A 22,322-nucleotide genomic window follows, 5' to 3' on the forward strand; every position below is an offset into this window, starting at 1 on the left:
GGTCTGAATGACCGTTGTCATAAGTTAACTGATGAATCTGACTGATGGTCCGTCGTGCCTACACACCATCGGTTAAAAAAACGATCGTGTCAGAACGCGGTGACGTAAAACACAACGACGTGCTGAAAAAAACGAAGTTCAATGCTTCCAAGCATGCGTCGACTTGATTCTGAGCATGCGTGGAATTTTAAACGATGATTGTGCCTACTAACGATCGTTTTTTCCCATCGGTTAGGAATCCATAGGTTAAATTTAAAGCAAGTTGGCTTTTTTTAACCTATGGTTAAATAACCTATGGGGCCCACACACGTTCAGTTTGGACCGATGAAAACGGTCCATCAGACCGTTGTCCTCTGGTTAACCTATCGTGTGTACGAGGCCTAAGGGAGCATACACACGATTCCCGGCCAAATGCTCTCCTGGCACTTTTCCTGCCTCATGTGTACGAGGCTAAAATTAAGAAAACTGGGCAAACAAAATAAAAAAATACAAAAATAAATAAAAAATACAGGCAAGACACACATATCTACAGAGCTAATAATATTGCCTAATAGCAGTCAGCAGCAATAAGTGGAAAATCAAAACAAGTCAAGAGGCTTACCTCGTTTATGTTGCTCTTTTAGCGGATATTACAAACTTGTACTTGAGTTTTTAATTATGTTTCCTTGTGGCAGTTATAAAAGTCTTCATTTAAGGGCCTGTTGTTGCGTTGAGAAGTCTACAGCCTAAGAGCCTTCTCAGATCAAACTCCAAATCCAGAATGCAAACTAGAAAATAAAACAAGAAAGATATAATCACGTCATTGGAATTAGGATATCAAACTGTGCTCTAGACTTAGGGACATCATAATCGCTATTCCCTGCTGAGGACCACTAAGAGGAAAAGCACAGAACAGTGGGGATTAAACGGTGGTATAAAGGGCGACTGGAGAACATAAACATTCATAATATAAGACATCAAAACAGCTAATCAGACACCGGGCAGATGGAACTGTCGAAGCTAGAAACATCAGATGACTGGGACCGCAGGTGGACTGGCAAGACAGGAGGGAGATATCAAAGGGGTATGAATAGATATGAGATTAATATTAGAAGGGAGTCACTTCAAAATACTAAATTATACATCTGTGAAGTTGGTTTTGATCCAAGACAGGTGTCAGAGATAAAGGACTTGCGCTAGTAGCATGTTTTAGGCACATTTCTGAAGAACCTCGGAGGTGTAGCTCAGGTGGCTTTATTTGAAGCTGGAAAGGTAGGTTAATCAGATGCTACTTGCCAGAAAGCAATGTTTCTTAGGCCACTGGCTGCCATCACAACTGGATCTGAGTAAGATATTCATAAATTAATAAGAATCACACAGTAAATCAGTAACATATTGTGGCTTACTGGGTTGTAAAGACCCATTCTGCCATTTAATCAACTCTGGTCGTTGCTACAAGGAATGTTATGATGTATTTGTGGGCTCTTTTAATCAAAAATTATAATAAAGATTACACGGTTTATTACAATTGGCAAAAGGTTGTGTGACAGCTCATTTAAAAGCCATGTGCAATAATAAGGAGTAACCCTTCACTTCTTTGAAATTATAACAGCCCACACTCTATCAGAATTTGAAGTGTGTCAAAGGGAATGTGTACCCATTCAAGAAGAAGTTACTGATCATCTGGCCCAGGGGAGAAGGAGGGTAAATCGTGGCCTTTGTTTCCCATGTAGTTGGGACACCAGGGATCTCTTTTGTGGGCCGTGAGCCTTGACCCATAACAATACCCCCCCTTTTTTTTCCTATCCCCTAGAACAGGGATATGCAATTAGTGGACCTCCAGCTGTTACAAAACGACAAGTCCCATTATGCCTCTGGGGCCCCGTACACACGACCGAACATGTCCGAGCATGTCCGCGGACATGTTCGGTCGTGTGTACGGCCTATCGGACCGTTTTCCAGCAGACATTTTTCCAGCGGACAAAAGTTTCTTAGCATGCTTAGAAACTTGTCCGCTGGAAACCTGTCCGTCGGACATGTCCGCTGGTTAGTACGTCTAACCAGCGGACCGAAATCCTGCGCATGAGTCGAATTGATTCAACGCATGCGTGGAAGCATTGAACTTCCTGGTTTGCGCACGTCGCCGCGTCACCGTCACCGCCACGTCACCGCGTTCTCTGTCCGCGGGGATTTCGGTCTGATGGTGTGTACACACATCAGACCAAAATATCCCAGGAGACATGTCCGATGAAAACGGTCCGCGGACCGATTTCATCGGACATGTCTCCTCGTGTGTACAGGGCCTGGGTGTCAGGCTTGTGACTGTCTATGCCTCATGGGACTTGTAGTTCTGCAACAGCTGGAGGTCCGCTAATTGCATATCCCTGCCCTAGAATGAACCAACTGCAGCGTTCTATGACATCGACAATGTCATTGATGGGAAGAATTGCTTTTGCTCTCATGTGTTTATCTTATGTCATATCATCCCTGACTTTTTCAGCTTATGGGGCTTATTGGATCCACCCCCCATTGGCTACTGATCTGATACTATCTCAAGCATAGGTGTGCGCAGCCTATTGCATTAGGAGGAAGCTCAAACACACGCTACTGATCACTCACTGTGTTCATTTCGAAAAGGAAGGGTCGGTAAATTACATGCTTACCGGCCCCTTTCCCCCCCTCATACTAAACCATCCCTCTGTGTGTGCCCGCAGCAGCCAGTGGGAGAGGAGGAAAGCTGGTAGTGCTGTGGGGGAAATGGGGGAGCAGGGCAACATGCCTGGGCACACCTGGCATACCCTGTGCACACGCCTATGATCTTAAGTGAGTTATGTACTGTATATGACATTCTTTGTTTTTCGGTTCTTGATCCTGTTTCCGCCTCTTTTTATATGCATATGTATGTCAGTGTTGTACACTCCAGCCTTTTTGGCTTACTGTATATTCTTTGTACTTTTCCCTGAAAAAAAGGTACTGATGTTGAAAGAAAAGACCTGGCTTGCATTTAGTGGTCCAATTCATTCCAAAAGTGTCTGGTAAGATCGAGGTCAAGGCTCAGTGCAGGTCACTTGAGTTCCTCCCACACTCATCAAAGCCTGTCTTAACCACTTGAGACCCGCGCTATTGACAAAAGACGTCAACAGCGCGTCATTTGAAAGCATTACCCGCGTGCGCCACTGGGGGGTGCGCAGCGGGTAAACACTGTCCCGGCGCATAGCTGGGCACCCGATGCGTGTACCTGGCGGCCGCGATGTCCGCCGGGTAAACGCGATCGTCGGTAAGACAGCAGGGACGTGGAGCTCTGTGTGTAAACACAGAGCTCCACGTGCTGTCAGAGGATGCGACGTGCTGTCAGAGGATGCGACCGTCGGAAGCCTGTAGGAAGACTGTCAATCAAATAGGAACGCCCGCTCCCGAAGACCATACCCGGAAGCGGCGGAGAAGATCGCTCTCTAAAACGGTAAGTACTGCTTAGATTAAAAAAAAACTACCTGATTCCCCTTGACAAAATGAGCATTAATCTAAGGTTAAAAAAATGTTTTCGGGTGAACTCCCGCTTTAATAAGGCAGTACACCATAACAACCAATCAAATATCATATTTAACATGAGTTGATTTAAGTAAACTGCAATTTGATTGGCTATTAGCGGTTACAGTACATCACAACATTCTCTTGAACTGCCTTAATAAACACATATAACAACGTTTAATGAAAAGCAAAAAGATTTACACGCACAGTATGGGCAGATAAACTATTTTTTAATATTTGGTACACAGAAACCTGTTTTTTTTTGGGATGCCAAAGGGTTTGAAATGAAAGATAGGACTAGTGAGGCAATTGTAAAGATATCCTAAGTTTAACTTTTTGCTCAAAAAGTTTCAGTCTGCACTAAATAAACAAATAGTACAGCAAATGAGGATGCCAATATTTTCAGCAATAGCAATGTGCAGTAGTGCGCTAAAAGGATGATGATGCAAGACAGTTACACATTCTACTGTATGCAGCAAATAATTTATATGCACTGCAACATAATGTTTTATTTAACATAAAAAAAAGATGTCATGTACGAAAAGTCACATTCTTCAACAACCCCTGATCTTAGTTTATCCGGCCCATAGTGTGGGCAATAAGCATTCCTTCATATGGCAATAGCTTGGCTTATTATTATTATTTTCCATTGTTTGATGGCTTGGTGTGCATTCCCTATGGCTCTTGCGTCAGACAGGATTTATCGTTTCTCGCCTCTAAGTATATTAAACGCTGAATAATAATTACTGTCATTACTAGAACATATTCACAAAACACTAACAAAACCGTAAAGGTAATTTTCTAAATGATCTTAAATATGGCTGTAGAATGTGCTGACTTTTCTACAGAAGACATATTACAATAACAGCACTCAGCTCCGTTATTAGAGGTGTTTAAAAGTTCTGCAAATGTACATTTTAGCATGGAAGGGGGTTGACATGTATTTACAGACTTTCAACAAAATAAAGCTGAATTTAAAAAGTAAGCCAACATTTCAGCAGACACGCTAAGCCCCGCTGCTTATTAATTTAGAATGTACAATGATGTAGCGGTAGAGAGCTTTGTGATTAGAAGTAGCACCGTGTATTGCAGGCCTGAGCTGAACACAGCAAGAGGGCTTTTTTTTTTAAGAAGAATATATTATTCCCAACATTTTATATTCCTGGTATGTGCCTGTTCTACCATGTACCATGCCAATGTATCCTGTTCTCTTTGTATTGCTTCCTTTGGGTGAAATACCTGGTGTTCCTGCCAGGCCCTTGCTTTCCTAATAAAAATGTACCACACTAGTGATGAGAGCACAGCTAGGTCAGTTTTCTGGCTGTGCTGGGAACTCAGGCTGCTCTCCTCCAATGATCAGACTTGTGCTGACACCCCCTGCACAGCCATTCACTTGGAAAACCAATGTGCTGTTGTTTCTTCTTCCTAAGCTGTCCAAGCCTTCAAGCCCCTTATGCAGCTGGAAACAGAGGGAATGTGATAATTAAAAAAAAAAGGAAAAGGGGATCTATAATTTGTTTTTATGTGTGCACAGTTGTTTTGCCTTTCAATTCTATCCTAAACTGAGTGGATTGTTCTACAAAATGCGGGTTCACATATACTTTAATTTAATAACTTTAATCTATTGCAGAGAATGGCTGAGATGGTTGAGCTAGGTTGTATATATAAGTATATATATATATATATATATATATATATATATATATATATATATATATATATATATATATTGTAAAACCCAGTCTAAGATCTAAATTCGCAGCAGCACCCGTAAAAGCCTGAATACCCTGCTTAGACAATGTAATTAAGAAAGACAGGGGCGTTCATCCACTAAATCAACCATATAAATAATAAAAAAAATGGCATCAACTTGATATAGACATGACTCAAATAAGTGCACAAATATATAAAATTTAAAATACAATATTGTTTTATTGTCACTCTGATGTACCAATAAACGACACTTCAAGGATTACAGTTTTGCCGGCTATTCTTTCTACTGACACAGTGCAAACTGTCTTCCTTAATTATATATATAGATACTGGGCCATATTCTCAAAGAATCTCCGCTTGCTTCGCTTAGGGCACTTACACTTACTGGAGCAGGTGTTGTATTCCCCAACCACTTGCTCCATAAGTTGGGACAGCGGAGTGTAAGTGTCCCGGCGTAGCCTGGCGGATCTCCAAGGGGGCGGCTTCTATTCAAATGAAGCGCGCCCCCGATGCAAAAGAACTGGGCATGCGCCGGGCTGCAAAAAGCCCAGTGCGCATGCTCCAGTTCTCTGGCTGCTGTCATCTTCTCCCCGGGTCCCGGATTTTCAGCCTTTTGATTGACCAGTAGGGGATGACATCCACTGTGCCACCACATGCCTCCACTGTGCCATCACGTGCCTCCACTGTGCCATCACATGCCTCCACTGTGACACCACATGCCTCCACTATGCCACCACATGTCTCCACTGTGCCGGCCAAGACGATCTCCCTACCTTACTTTCTTTTCAGATTTTGGCTTCCAGACTGCGGGCATCGATGATTCAAAAGCCGTGCCTCCTCCTCAGGCTGTTCCGTGATAGGCGGAACTCTAATTTTCCCAGCAGGGTCTCTGTTCAGTGTTCCGCCAATCACGGATGTCCTCTCGTCCGAGGATGAGAAGGCATCCGTGATTGGCAGAACACTGAACAGAGGACTTTTTATAGCACTTGGCGGAAAACGTCAATGACTTCGACGTGTGCGTCATTGACGTAAAGTCGTATTCAAGAACGACTTATGTAAACGACGTATCCGACGAAAAAACACGACGGGGACCCGACGCCATCCGTAACATGGCCTACGCGAGACTTGCGGAAACTTACCCCTCATATAGCAGGGGTAAGTTTCCGCTTACGCAAACGACGTTAGCGACGGTTACGCGACGCGAACTCGTTCGGGAATCGGCGTAGAAGGATAATTTGCATATGCAAATGACTCCTTCACGTAAATGCCATCTAGCGGCGGCCGGCGTCATTGCATTTAAGATCCGCCAGTGTAAGTGACTTACAGATGGCGGATCTTAAGTGTATCTATGCAAAAATGATTCTGAGAATCAGGAGCATAGATACACTGGCCAAAAAAGGGAGTTACGATGGAGTATCCTGAGATACTCCATCGTAACTTCTCTGAGAATATGGCCCACTGTATTTATTGGTGTATAACACTCACTTTTTTACCCTGAAAATAGAGGGTAAACTGTGCCTGCGTGTTATACGTAGGGGGCTGTGGAAAGTTTTTTTCCTTAAACTTTCTTCTTAAGCCTTGTACACACGATCGGTTTGTCCGATGAAAACAGACCGATGGACTGTTTTCATCGAACAAACCGTTCGTGTGTGGGTCCCACCCATCCATCGGTGAAAAAAAAGTACATGTTTTAAATTTTTCCTATGGAAGTCCATTGGTCAAAAAATCCACGCATTCTCAGAATCAAGTCGACGCATGCTCGGAAGCATTGAACGTAATTTTTTCAGCACGTCGTAGTGTTTAACATCACTGCGTTTTGGCACGGTCAGATTTTTGACTGATAGTGTGTAGGCAAGACTGATGAAAGTCAGCTTCATCGGATATCCGACGAAAAAATCCATTGGATTAGATTCCATCAGGTATCGGATTGTGTGTACAGGGCTTTAAAGTTAGGGTGCGTGTTATACGCCGATAAATACGGGTGTATATATATATATATATATATATATATATATATATATATATATATGAAATCAATTATGTGATACCATGCTAATTTATTGCTTTCTTTGTTTGATTCCTTCGCAATTGTGAGGGTTTCCTCTTCTATTATTTTTTTGATATGTCACTTTGAAAGGCAAATGAGGGAAAATCTTCCTTATAGGGTCACAATTCAAATATATATTTTTTTGTTGCCATCTGTGTCCCTGTTGGCTAAGGCTACATTCAGATGAGGCGGGAGATCTCTTCGAGATCTCTCCGCTGATATCCGCTGAGCCGACGGATGATAGGACCCTCTTTGCTCACTGAGCGGGGAGGGCCTTGTCCAGCGCCGCTGTTTCCTTCGGAGAGATCTGATGAAAACGGACAGCATGTCCGTTTACATCAGATCTCACCTGATCTGATCCACCATGGACAGATGGCGATGTATCGCCATACGTCTGATTTTTGTAGATCGGATCGGGTCGATGTCAGCCGACATGTCACCGCTGACATCTGATTCTCTATAGGCTTGCATGGAGCGGCCGTTCAGGTTCCCTGACAAAACTGACAGGCAGACCTGAACAGTCCGACCAAGTGAAAGGAGCCTAAATGCTAATTTCTAAATGTAAATGCTGTCTTTGTCCCCTTAGAAGAGATTTCTCTGCTCCTGTTCTGATACCTGGAGCAACATTCCTTCTTGGTGACCCAGACAACAATAAAATCATGAGGTTCTAAGCTTTTTCAGTTTGATTCCTTTCTTTATTGCTGTCTGTGTGACCCTCACTTCCTGTTCTGTCTTTTTCTATCACATCAAATACAGATGGCAACTCTCCTGGATTTGCCTGGACCGTCCCACAGCTAGTCACTCTGTCCAGATGATGCTTCATCCTGAGATCACAGCATCACCTCTTTTTTGATATACAGAGCATGTGCAGTAACTCAAAAAAGTATATTAAATGAGGATCGGAGACATCGTGGTTACTGCAAAATTAGAGGCAGGACTGCTCTAAAGGTGGACAGAATCTGGCCAGGATTGTCTGGAAGGTGGGTGTGTTATATTTGGGTCATTGGCAAGGGGTGAGAATGTCCAGGGGATGCAGATACACAAATAATTTTAAGACAGTTTACCTAACTTCACGATTTTGGATCATGGAATGAATTCAAAACCTCTGGTGTAAAGTAAAAAAAAAAAAGGAAAGAAATAAAACCGAGTAAGCAGCCTTATATAGTGTGGGGTGTGGACTTAGCCCCCTGAGCCATGATTGGCCAAAGGCACCCTGTCGTTGGCCAATTATGGCTCTCTCAGCAGAGCACGCTGTGATTGGCCAAAGCATGCAGGTCAGAAGCATGCTTTGGCCAATCATAAGACGCCAATGCACTGCGATCTCACAGTGCATTATGGGGCGTTCCGCGGCACTCAAATTTGATGCGAACGCCCCATAATGTTCAGTATTCGCCCGATGTTCATCCCTAATATGAATGTAGCCACCCTCTCATGCTTACTTCCAAGATGAACTAGGGACTATGGGATGTGTAGTGTGTATAGAACGGCGCACATGACTGCAACCAATGTGCACTGCTCATTCTAAACAAACTGAAGTGAGAGAACAGGAGGGGTTCAGGAGTTCATAGAGACAGAAACACACAATGGGAAAAAATGTAATGAAAAATTGATTACAAGGTGATTAATTAGTGGATGTGTATGGATTATTTATGGAGAATAAGGATATTGATTAGTGTCACTTTAATTATAAGGCTCACGGAGGCTCAGGACGTAGCTATAACTAGTAGACATGTGTAGAACGGAAAAAAAAAAACATTTTGTTTTGTTTCGGATAGATTAGTTATGTTACTAATTTCTTTTTGTGGATTCATTTCAGAATTTTATTAATTTAGTTTCATTTCATTAAATGTCGTTACGTTGATTAACTTTCTAATGAATTACAATTTGAATTTGTATTGATCTAAAAATGATCGACCGATTCAAATTCTGTGTGAAAAGTAGCTGGTTGTTAAGGAGCGGGCCGGGAAGCTGGCTGCTGTGTCCTTAACAACCGATGACTCATCAGCTTTCAGCAGGCTTCCCTACTGAGAGCTGAAATGCAAACAAAAGAATGCTGGTGAAAGAAAATTCTGAGAAATAACAGTGTCCCCCCCCCCCAATCTACCGTATATACTTGAGTATAAGCTGAGTTTTTCAGCACTTTTTTTGTGCTGAAAATGCCCCCCTCGGCTTATACTCGAGTCACCTTTTTGCGCCTGATCTCCCGGACTTTGGGGACCCGGTACTGGCCGGCCGTAGGTCCCCTGAACCCCCTGGCGCACATGTAGCCCCATTCTTCCTCTACAAGTGTGCAAAGTTTGTTGTCCGGGGGACCTGTGGCCGGAGAGCACGGATTTTTCAAAGCCGGGCAACCCTTCCATAGACTTCCATGTTAAACGTCAGTCTAGTCATGGACACAGTGAGGCATGGGCACAGTGAGGCATGGGCACAGTGAGGCATGGGCACAGTGAGGCATGGACACAGTGAGGCATGCACATGGACACAGTGAGGCACAGTGAGGCATGCAGATGGACACCCTAGGCTTATACTCGAGTCAATAAGTTTTCCCATTTTTTTGTGGTAAAATTAGGTGCCTCTGCTTATATTCGGGTCGGCTTATACTCAAGTATATACGATATTCCAGAGCCATTCGGTTAGAAAATGAAAATATGAAACAAAGTTAAACTAATTTCAACCAAATTTGTTACTATTTCATTCAGAGTTTCGGATTCGTCTCCAAATAACCAAAAATGTGTTGAATTTTTATTCGGGCTGAAACTAATTTATAAAAACTGGAGCACTTAAAGTTGGAAATGCCCATAGCTACATTTCTGATTGTATCAGCGGAGATATCCACTAAAATGTGGTTGATTGCTATGGAAAATAACTCTATTTACACTTTACTCCATTTTCCATCAGTCAGCTCCAGTGCTTATTATATTGGTCTCAGGTTAGTTTTACATGTCTTCGTTGCAGAGGGAAAGCAGCACAAATTGGTGAATGTACTAAGGGAGAATGCAGTTATAATTTTCCTCTATGCTACCATCTAAATCTCATTACATTTTTCCACCCTGGGTTGATTAGTGTGACTTGTCATGGGAGACATACAGGGACTGCAGAAAATACTAGTTGCCTGACCACTGGCTTGATCACTTAACCACTGGCTTCAGGTTTGGACCACTGTCTTTAGTCCTTTTGAAAGCTCTAACACAGAGCATGCACCATATGTACGGTTAAACAATATTGTTTGATCCCACTGCTCCCAAGCTTCTCTAAGTCTCCTTTGCTTAGTATAGGCATACCAGGTACCGGTTCCTGGAGCCAAATAACAAACTGTGTGCTGCAAACCAATGACGTCACTTCATCTGACCAATTGTATTGCTGGGGACACCATATCATGCTTGTTTCCACCTAAGAACCATCCTTCTGAGCTAAAGCCTAGTACACATTAGTAGTTTTCTTTAGTTCAACCCAGCAGTGCTAAACTGAGAGCTCGGAAGAGCAGGTGTACTAATTATCCGACAATAGTACAACGATTTCCCCTGCTGTTCTGTTCTGTTTTGACAGGTTGGCGGCTCCCCCACCAGAACACTCTGGCTATTGACTGAGAGCTCTGAACAGTAGCTGATTGGCAGACCTTTTTCGGTCATACCCCTTCGTCAGAAGCTGGCCGAACAACCGGATTCTGTCGGAGCGACTGCATTACACACAGGCCGGATGTGGGCTGGTTTCTATTCAGTCCGTGTATACTAGGCTTTAGTCACGGGTAACTTCTAAAGCATTGACATTAAATATGCATTGTATGTAGATCAAAAAAGTCAGAGCCAAAAGGTCTTGTCTACATAGTTTTTCCAGATCATTAATAGAATGTACAAAAGCAAACAAGTATGTATGAAAGGCAACTAGGGGATGTTAGCTATGACAGCCTGTATGTTTCACTATTTTCTACTACAGCATATCTACTATTATTATTATTATTAATATACAGGATTTATATAGCACCAACAGTTTGTGCAGCGCTTTACAACATGAAAGCAGACAGCACATTTGCAAAAAAATTCAATACAGGAGGAATCAGAGGACCTAGCTCATTAGAGCTTACAATCTAGGAGGGAGGGTCAAGTAATACAAAAAGGAATAGCTGTGGGGGAGAAAACAAAAGAACAGTTGTTAGGAGGGGGCAGAATAAGCTTCTCTGAAAAGGAGGGTTTTCAGGGATCGTCTAAAAGCAAACTATTTGGACAGATTGGGGTAGGGAGTTTCATAGGATGGGTGAGGCTCTGGAAAAGTCCTGGAGGTGAGAATGGGAGGAGGAGACGAGGGAGCTAGAGAGGTTGGTATTTTGAGACTAAGTTAGCGATGTAGCTGGGGGTCCGAGTTGTGGATGGCGTTGTAAGTTATTGTTAGTATGTTCAATTTAATTTGTTGGGTGAGTGGCAGCCAACGGAGGGATTGGACAGAGACGAGTAGCCGACACTGAGCGATTGATATATCGGATGAGTCTGGCAGCAGCATTTATTACGTAAGGGGGGATAGCCTATGTAAAGGTAATCCAATGAGAAGGGAGTTGCAGTAATCAAAGCGAGAGATGACCAGGGAGTAAACTAGGAGCTTTGTAGTGTCATTGGTTAGAAAGGGGCGTATTTTGGAGATACCTAAACCCAATAACAAGATGTAATATATCACTAGTTCTTAGATAATGTGGTTGTATTCATTTATTCACCCCCCCCTTTTTTTTTATGGTAATCCTTTAAATGACATGCTTCCTGTCCCTGGGTGACTACTCTCATTATTTCAGTGTTTCTATGGAGGGAGCCTTGATTGTTACACAGGCTGGTCTTGAAACATGTCTGCTTTAGCTCATCTCCATTACGTTAAAGCCAAGTTCCACCCAACTACACTACTAGGTCCTAAACTAAAATCCACCCCTCCATCCCTTGTTTTTTTCCTTTTATTACCTTTTATGAAGTACAAAGGTGTACTTCCATCCCAGCGGCAAGCTACATAATTTCCTCCTCTGCCTCGAGCTCTCCTCCTTTTCCCCTGCTGCCTTCTGAGACCTGTGTGTCCCCCAGAAGAAAATACTTTTTGGCGGCTGGAACTCTGCTTTAAGGCTAATGAGAATGGTAGTTTAAGCCAAAAAATTATAATATCGTTTGCTGTCTGTCCAGCTGACAGGAAGAAACAAGGTCATTACATTTCTGGCAAGATCAACATGTATTTTCTGTTCTTGCTGAACTTATTATCAGTCTGAAAAAGAAAATGAATGCAGCCACCACAGCTGAAGACTGGTAAGCTGTAATATATTAAAACATTTCCTTGAACTTATATATGCTTTAACATGTGTAGAAAAAAATAAATCAATTCATAAGAAAATGGCATATACTGTATATCAGTGGTGACCAATCCTTTAGAGGCTCACAGGGGCCGCCCCCTATCCATGCATCTGACCCCCTGATCTACATACAGGTCGCCGAACCATGGATTCCAATGGAGGGGGGTGTTTTTTTTCTGAAGCACAAATTTGAGCTAGAGATTCTAATAGACTTCAAAAAAGGGTGGGCCCATCCAATTGTGTGAGAATAGCGAATGAATATTCACTATTCTCACACTGATTCTCCTGAGACCCATTTCCCGATTGGCCGAAAGGCAAAGCGATTCTATTGGCCAAGAGGGAGGAAGAGGGAGGTGACGCACGGCCGGACACTGGCCAGCTACTTGTCCCACGTTTCAAACTCTGACTCGGACTCTCCGCTGTCCCCGGCCGGGTCGGAGGGGTGAGGATTGCTAAGGAGCCTTTGGATCTGCAAGTAGGACCCGCACGGCAGGACAATGGATGAGAAATCCCCGCCTGTATCCGGGAGGCCATGTCCCAGGTGCTGAAGGACCACCACTGGTCCCCCTGCCGGTCTGAGGCTCCGGCTCCCTCAAAGCCAAGCCCCATTTTAAGAGATTAGGGGAAGCCCGACCCACAAGCCGCCACTGCTTCCAGCACTCCCCGGTTCAGACAGGGGAGAACAGAGTGTCATTCCATAATAAGGTAAGGAGGCCTTCCATCCTTTCCATCCGGCGGAGTTGAGGTGGTGTTGGTTTGCCGCCCCCCCCCCCCCAAATTATTGAGCACCAGTCGCCACTGCTGTATATCCATATTGACTTGTTTGGAAGTGCTGGAACATTCAAGGATTTACATCTACCAGAGGGTGACCTAATGTGGATCGATATGCTACAGAAGTTAACTTGTTGAAGGGACATGTTGGAAAACTTTCCATTGATCAATGGCTGCAGCCACTGATCAGTATATTCTGACTGTAGCAGGTAGAAGCTGCATGCTGTTAGCTTTTGTACCCACTGCTTTAGTGTTGGTCCTGACAGTGGGGGACCTCTCACCTGTAGATCTCACCTGTAGACAGTGGGGGACCTCTCACCTGTAGATCACTTGCCTAGCTACCTTTGTCTCATCAGTTGTGGCCTCCCTAAGCTGCTGTAGGAAGAAAGCTGAGACATTTATTGTCCATGGGCATGCCCAGAAACCTAGGTGGTTGTTGGAAGTGGAGCTTAATGGGCTCTGCTACTGTGTTACTAGTCAACGTCTTTAGACATGAGACCTGAACATATGGGCTGAGGATTATACCATTGGTTCTTCTTTTACTCCACTGTAATGAAATACAATAGGTAGCTTCACCACAATGTCAGCCTTGAAAAGTTGCAAGACAAAAAACATTGGCTTGTCATAAATCTACAGGAGGTGTTGAATTTCTATGTGAAAAATGATGCATCTTTGGTTGCCTGATGCTGTGTTATCAGTGACTCATGTCATTCACTGTCGGAAACTGACAAGATTAGAAATGTACTTAGAGTGGAGCAAACATCATCAGCAGAACCACACTTCCATAAAGTACAATATACAGTAAAGTCCAGTGGTTCATATGTGACTTATAAAATTGATGTTTTAGATGAATCACGATATGGAACATAGCAGCTGGCTCGCCTAACACTCTTGCTCTCCCACTGTAACTAAACAGTTTCCTGTACACAGTCAGCCTTATATAACTAAAGAAACCCTTTACTGCAAGAACAAGTGAATCTGCCACTGTGAACCTCTCATTCTGCAAATGAAAGTTGTCTGGCTACGATGCTAACCTCTGGGCTTCAATAATTTGAGACACTGACCCCGAACAAATAGGAAGATAAGAACTCTTGACACTTTGTGGACTTTACTGATCAGCATACATGTTCTGCAGGGCAGGACTTAGGGTGGTGGGGGCCCCTGGGCTTGAGTCACTTTCGGGCCCTACTTTCTATACATTACTTTAAATAGAACAAAATGATACATACACAAGCTTTGTATTAGAGCTACACAATTCTGGATAAACTGAGAATAAAAATAGAGATCACGATTCTGAAGTAAACCCCGGACGATTCAATTATTAAGTTATAACAGCTCATCGCAATGCAATACATATATATATATATACCCCAAAAAGGAGGCCTGCAAATAACTTTTTTAGGATGGTTTCATTCTCTGTATTTCTGGGTATCACAAGCGCCATTCGTACTGCTGTTATGTGATTCAAATTTTGATGTCGCTTCTGCCCTTACTGTGTCCCTATAGGTAATCTCGCATGTGCCGTATCCATTAGTTGCTGACTGTGTCTGCGGATGGTGTTTTCTTTCACTCCCCTTTTGTGACATCTTCTTTAGTCACACGGTGGAGTATCAGGAAGAGTGGAAGGAGTTAAACACCGCAAGACTTCTCCTCTGTGCCGGACAGAGGGGAAGTTCTCACAGACTGCATTCCGGCAAGCTTTATATGTCGGTTTAGAGGGGCTAATGTGCGCAAGAGCGGTGACGTCATGCAAATGTTTAGCTGCCTGTGTTATGGGCTATTTTTTAAGACAATGTTGTGTCCAAGGGTTTGCATTACAACCACTTTAAATGACTGCCGTATTATTGAAAAAACTTAAATGTAAGGGGCCCCCTATTGGGCGGGGCCCATGGGCTTAAGCCCAGTCAAGCCCAATGGTAAGTCTGGTCCTGATGTTTTGGTGTCAGTGACGCAGAAAACGCTGATGCCAAGGGGTCAGCATACAGTACTAGCCAGTCAACATTAATTTTTAAAAGGAGGTCTTCAATGGTAGCCCCAGGTGTATTTGACAGAGAAGAAAGGCAACCTACAACCTATGTAACTATGTAACCTACAATTCCTTGGTGGTATTTTTTTATCTTGTATAGCTTCACCATATTAAATTTTCCAGCTCTGGTTTGTCCTTTTTGTTCCTACCACCCCTTTCTTTTTCTCTCCTCTTTCCCCTCATCCATGCTCTCTCACTCTACCCATCCTTTTCTCTTTCCTTCTTCTTCCCATTCTCTTTCAATGTTTCCCGCCATCTCTCCATCATTTTCTTCCTTCTTTGTTTTTTTGTCACTTGCCATTTTAAAAGGGAAGGGCTAAAATCCATATCACTAAGCTTAATACATAATGTGATATTAACAATTCTGTATGGTTGTCTGTATTTGATATTACTCATTTAATTGGCTAACCCCTGACACTACGAGGAGACATTAACATAGTCATATGCAAACGCAAAACTTCCCTCGCTGCACAAGCAATGGGTTTGATTTCAGTGCCGTGCTCTGGAATGTTATGTTACCGCTTACATTATACATTCAATGATGCAAATATTTTCATAAGCAAGAGAATAATTTACTGATATGTGCATTTTAAAGGCATCTGCGTTTTGTTTTGTCCTTGGTATTTTACATTACAAGAGTGCCAGTGTCTAAAACCTCTCATATGTTTTAAACATCAATGCTTCTATTTCGGCAGCCTGCATGGGTGTTTCATTGAATTTAAGATAGAAAGTTAATTTTCCAGTTACTTGCTCTGGACACAAATTTATCTGGTGTGTCAGATTTCTAATTCTATGGAAAGCTGAGTTTGTTTTCTAATATGCTTTTTCTAACCCACATGACAGTGCATACTGGTTGTGGGTTACCGATCTCTAGAGCGTCTGATTTATTTGAACGTGAGGAGACATTGCTTCATAGAAGAAATATTTTTTTGTTTCAGTATAAAAATGAAATATACCTTTTGAAGTATATGTGAATTACACTGCACATCTCAATTACATTGGTAAAATCAATTCTTTCTTTAAATCAAACCGCAGTGCCTAATGTTTTATGAAGATGTTCCCAAGTCAAAGAATGCTAAGGGGTATCACTTATACTATATAGCCGCCTAACCATCACTCTTACATGAGATTGTCAGATGTTCCATTTCAAAACCATGGGCATTAAAATGTAGTTGACACCCCTCGCTCTTTATGGCTAAAACAGCTTCCACTCTTCTCGGAAGGCTTTCCACAAGAATTAGAACTGTCTGTTAAAATCTGTGACCATTCAGTCAACACAGCATTTGTACAGTCAGGTACTGATGTTGGAAGATGTAACCTGTCTCGCAATCAGTGTTCCAATTTATGTCAAAGGTTTTCAATAGGGTTGACGTAAGGGTTTTCTGAAGGACATCTACATTTACGCACTCTGGACTCATCAAACCATGTCTTTGTAGAGCTGGCTGCACAGGAGTGTAATCTTAACGGAAAAGAAAAGAGCCGTCCCCAAATTATTTCCACATGTGTGAAAATGCTTAATTTACCATCACTATAAACACCCCAATTAAATTATTTTGAGAGGTCTTCAAATCTGGTCATAAAGTGTACCTTGTTGTAGCTCTGCTCTGAACAACAGATACACAACATAACACAATAGTAATAGTTCTCAGACTCCAGGAACCAAGCATTGACAATTTTTCTAAATTAAAACCCCTGATAATGTAATGGTAATATTTCAATATACAGATGATGTAATTCTCTAAAACTGAATAGGTCAACCAAATGAAAGACTTCAGGTTGCTTTGCAATGGCAATCTGGTGAGGGTTGGGCTCCTGTAATTTATGAGCATCTCCTTTCTTTCCTTTCTTTGCACAGAGGCTGCTCAGCTGTCGGTTATTTACCAACCACTCAATGTTTCCACAGTGACTCACCTGGTTACCATTATCTGCCTCATTAGTCCAGCCTTCAGCCAGCCCCTTTTGGCTATTTAAACAGCTTTGCTCATTTCCTCCCTGCCCTTGAGTGGTCTATGATCTCCACTGTGTTTCAGTGTATGACTTGGCCTGGCTGACTTCTCTTCCAATACCTGTTCCTGTTTTTGCTCCTTACTATGTTGACTTCTGGCTTCCTGACCCCAGCTCATCTGATTACCCGTTCTGGCATCCAAACCCTGGCTTGAGTTTTCGACTACGTTCCTGTACTGTGTTATTTTCTGCTATTCTATAAGGTGGGATTTTAACTGAATTTTCTGTCTCTGCCTGGTTTATGGTTCCTGACAAAACCAGGTGCGTTATACAGTTGGTTTAAAGAATACACAAAATATAATTTCCTGGCTCTGTTTCTATCATTAGGGAATACAAATGCTGCAATTTTTCTCATTACACTGAGATTCACTAGATTTTTATAAAGAAAGTAAAACCTCCCATTCAGAAATCCATTTGAGGAAGAACATGGTGAAACAAGCTGCATACATAACTATATCCATTTTTCATATCTGTCTGGAGTTCAGCTTTAAGCAAGAGGTGTATAAATACATACAATATATAGGAATACAATGACCAATGACATCTCACTTGTCATTTTTATTATAGGTAAGCAATGAACTGCTATGGTCTAAATAGACTGTTTCCTTTCAGGTATTTCTATGCAGGAGGCCTTTCTCAGCTGTCATTGAGAAATTATTTTTTCAATACTGTTTCATGACTTCCATCATGAATATGTAATGCATACCTGACACACAGAACGAAGAACGTGCATAGCCTTGAGTAAATACATTATGTTTACATAGACTTCCATTCTCATGACTGCATTTCTAATAGTATGCACTATAGCAGGGAGAGGGCTTACAAAGTGAGCTATGGGGAATTTTATAGGGAAGAGACCAAAGATAGATATGACATTTTTCTGTGCTTAGCTTACAGTGCTGAGGCTCGAGAAACACCCAAACATTGCAGCACACCATGTCGAATCAACAATAATCTAGTTATTTAAAATATAATATATAAAAAGTCAAAAGCATGGTGCAACAATTGACATCAAATGTTTGCAGCATACTCTTAGGCCCCATACACACAAGAGTATTTATCCTCGGATACGGTCCAGCGGACCGTTTCCGCGGATAAATCCTCTCGGGGATTTCGGCGGATTTCTATGCGATGGAGTGTACTCACCATCGCATTGAAATCCGCGCCGAAATCCTCTGGCGATGACGTGTCGCGCCGTCACCGCGATTATGACGCGGCGACGGGCGCGACGCTGTCATATAAGGAATTCCACGCATGCGTTGAATCATTGAGACGCATGCGGGGGATCCCTTCGGACGGATGGATTCGGTGAGTCTGTACAGACCAGCGGATCCATCCGTTGGGATGGACTTCAGCAGATGGATATGTTGTGCATGTCAGCAAATATCCATCTGCTGGAAATCCATCCCAGGGGAGATTTATCCGCGGATAAATATCCGCTGGCGTGTACACACCATAGGATCTATCCGCTGAAACCCATTTGCTGGGATTTATCTGCGGATAGATTCTATGGTGTGTATGGGGCCTTAGGCCTCGTACACACGATAGGATAGCCAGAGGACAACGGTCTGAAGGACTGAATGATGGTCCGTCATGCCTACACACCATAGGTTAAATAACCGATCGTGTCAGAACGCTGTGACGTAAAACACAATGACGTGCTGAAAAAAACGAAGTTCAATGCTTCCAAGCATGAGGAGAGTGGGGTAAGCGTGTGTAGAATTAATGGAAAGCTGTTTTATTTTTGCAAAAGAAGTACATTATTGCTTTATTGGTTTATAGGGGAGCTGGAATTTAGAAGAAAAAAAAGGTGATCTAAGCCTTTAAGCTTTACACTTACTGCCTAAGAGCTGCTTTGTTAGCCAGAGAAGCCTGCTCTGTGCCCCTCACTGACTTAGTTTCACTTGACTGAGGTATTGCTGATGTTTCGGCTGCTATTACCTTACCTCTCTAATCCATACCACCCGACTACCCCAATAATGACACAACCACATCATTTGGATTTAAATGGCCATAGCAGCCTTTTATTAAAAAAACATAAATAATAAAATATTGTATTAATTCCATTCCACGTAAACAACATATTTCTCAACCATAATGTAACTAACTTTTCAGACTTTTTTTTTAGGTTATTAAAGGCATGTTTTTGCATTGGCTATAAAAAAACACCACATTCATATCTCAGCTCACAGCTGCAGTTACACCAGCTCAGGGACAATTTAATGCCAGTTTTCTACCCGATGCAGCCCGATGACCAATAGCCCCTTATTGACGTCACTGTGTAGGGAAGGTACACCCATACCGAGATGGACCCAACCCCTTCCACTCCACCTACTGTTTTTGACCATGTTCATCTTCAAAAACCTAAGACCCCTGCCTACTGCTATGACAAAACCAAACCCAAACCCATGTGAAAAGAACACCTTGAGCAACAGCCACCCTACAGTACCAATTGCCCCTTTAAGAAAAACAACCATTGTAAAAAAATTGCCCTTGCAAACTTTAGAAAATTGAAGGGAGGAAATACGGGCATGTGTCCTAGTCACTGACCTGGCCCCCACTGACCACTAGCATCTCCTACCCTTCTGCTAGACAACTGGTGCCATACCCCAGCCACACCCTACCCCCCCCCCCCCCCGATCATCCAAAAGAGTAACCAAACTTTCAAACCAAACCTCTTTAACTGCCTGACTGTAGCCTGCCCAGCAACTCAGCCATGCAGGCCCTCCACCTACGCTGTGCATGCAGTTCCAGGCCTTTTACTTTATTTCTTGATAAACTTTATTTATGGATCCATTTTAAAGCAAACCCACCAGTTACTTCTCAAGTCTGCATGAATACATTCCTGACATGTCACAATTTTACAGCAATAGTACAATATTCCAATACAACTGTACCTTTTATCCTTTAATAGATGTCCTTCACTTCCAGTCAAGTTTTTGTTTAACTGAGTGCAGACACCAGGGAAAATGATGTCATCAGTTTGCTGAAAGCAGAAGGGGGAATTTCCTCAGTCTCCACAGTAATAACTTTTGTAACGTTACTTTCTGGCAACTGTCAAGGTGAGAGGACACAGTAGGGGCTGTATCTAGTTGGAACATTTGCATACACATTTCAGATTATAAAGGATACTGCAAAGACACCAGGAGTTGCATTATCATGATGTACATGATGTCACCTCTAAGACAGCATCTAAATCAATGAAGGAGATGCTGAACCTAGATGAAACTTAAACAATTCTAATGCCAGACATCTGGGGGATTGAAGAAAATGTCTTGTCAGGGGGAGTACTGCGATCTCTGAGGGGTGATAAGTACTCAGTGTTACACTTAAGCCCTGTACACACGCCGGGAATCCCGTCGGGAAAAAAACGTTGGTTTTCCTGACAGAATTCCTGGCAAGTTTGCCTTGCAAAGCCGTGCATACAGGCGGCCACTCAAAAAAACGCTGTTCTTTTGAATGGCAAGAACGCTGTGATGTCATTGACTACGACGAGCCGGCGCTCGTCACATTTGATGCCATCGCCGCCATCTTGCTACACCCCACTTGTATGCTACCGCGCATCAAAGTCTTATCAAGCATGAGCGGGTTTACTTCCGACAGTAAGCATACAGATGACCAGTTTTCTCGGCAGGAAACACTCTGCCGGGAATCCCGATGGGAAAATAGAGAGCAGGTTCTCTATTTTTCCCAGGTAGTTTTCCTGTCGGGAAAACTGCTAGGGAGCATACACATGGCCGCGATTCCTGGCCAAATGCTCTCCTGGCAGTTTTCCTGCCGGGAAAACCGGTCATGTGTACGAGGCTTTACATTCAATACTGATTAGTAGGCATGCACTTTGACTTTGCAAAAATTAACATTTTGCCAACGACACAAATGCTTTATGCAGCAGGTTTGGAGCAGCTCAAGATAGTCTACCTGGAAATGAAACCACTGCAGAACATTACAAAGTGGATGCCTTGGGGTTGTCCCAATTTTCTACCATTATATATACCCAGAGTTAAAAATGGCCCATTTAGAGGAAGGCAAACGTCTTCCTTTTAGTATACAGTATACAGTAGGTGGTGGCAATCTAGCAAATTTGAACCTGTGCATCCATTAATAATTTGCTGGGAAAGCTATCAGCTGCATGATCCCATGGGGATCCTGCATTTATTTAGATACAGAGGGATTTATAATGTGAAATTCCTTGCTCTATAAGACATCTTTGCCTCAATTATAGAAGTATTATATGGGAAGGCTAAGATATATGGCATATAAGTTAACCAAGCAGATTGGTTTGCTCAGTGGCAATCACCCAATCCAACAGGAAACCCAGTTTGGCCACACCCATGTACTCAAACATAGTTGCCATCATTACCTAAAGCAGTGGTTCTCAACCTGGGGGTCGGGACCCCCTCGGGGGTCAAATGATGATTTGCCAGGGGTCACCAGATCCTGGGCTGTTCCTGAAGCCCGCACCACTCTCCCAGCCTTCTAGCGGCTGCTCAGCAGGGCTGTCTCTGGAGCCGGTGGCCACCCAGCTGGGCTGTTCCTAGAGCACACGGCCCCCCACTCAGCCTCTTCGTAGCCACCCATTCAGTTCACAGCATGGCTGGGGGGCAATGACTAGAGGTCCGCTGATTGGTGAGGATTGTGAGGTGAAAGGGGCTGGAGGAGACCCCATCTCCTGATTTCAGAATAGGTGTCACTGCTACGAGACACCACAAAGTCAGAGACACACTGGGTAACACTACCTGTGATTATAGTTGCCATAAAAGTCCCCACTACAGTTCTCAGATCAGCAGATGACCTTGATCAAGAGCACCTAAGTTGGCTGATCAGAACTCCCCCCAGCATTGCCACTCATCCCATTCCCCCTCCACCAAGGAGTAAGAGAAGGAATTTAAATAGAGAATACATGGTAGGGAGAGGAAAAGAGGGGGAGGTAGAAGGAAAAA

The 22,322-nt window shown here is 43.0% G+C and overlaps 1 long non-coding RNA gene across 1 annotated transcript in view; it reads right to left on the reverse strand.

The window, feature by feature from the left end:
• Positions 1-607: 607 nt before the first annotated feature.
• Positions 608-22,322, reverse strand: part of LOC120943411 — a 432,597-nt gene continuing 410,882 nt past the window's right edge. The window contains exon 4 of the long non-coding RNA XR_005750286.1: positions 608-767. This is a non-coding gene — a long non-coding RNA (uncharacterized LOC120943411). The remainder of the gene's footprint in view (positions 768-22,322) is intronic.

The sequence above is a fragment of the Rana temporaria genome, chromosome 6, assembly GCF_905171775.1.
Source record: "Rana temporaria chromosome 6, aRanTem1.1, whole genome shotgun sequence".
NCBI classification, from domain to species: domain Eukaryota; kingdom Metazoa; phylum Chordata; class Amphibia; order Anura; family Ranidae; genus Rana; species Rana temporaria.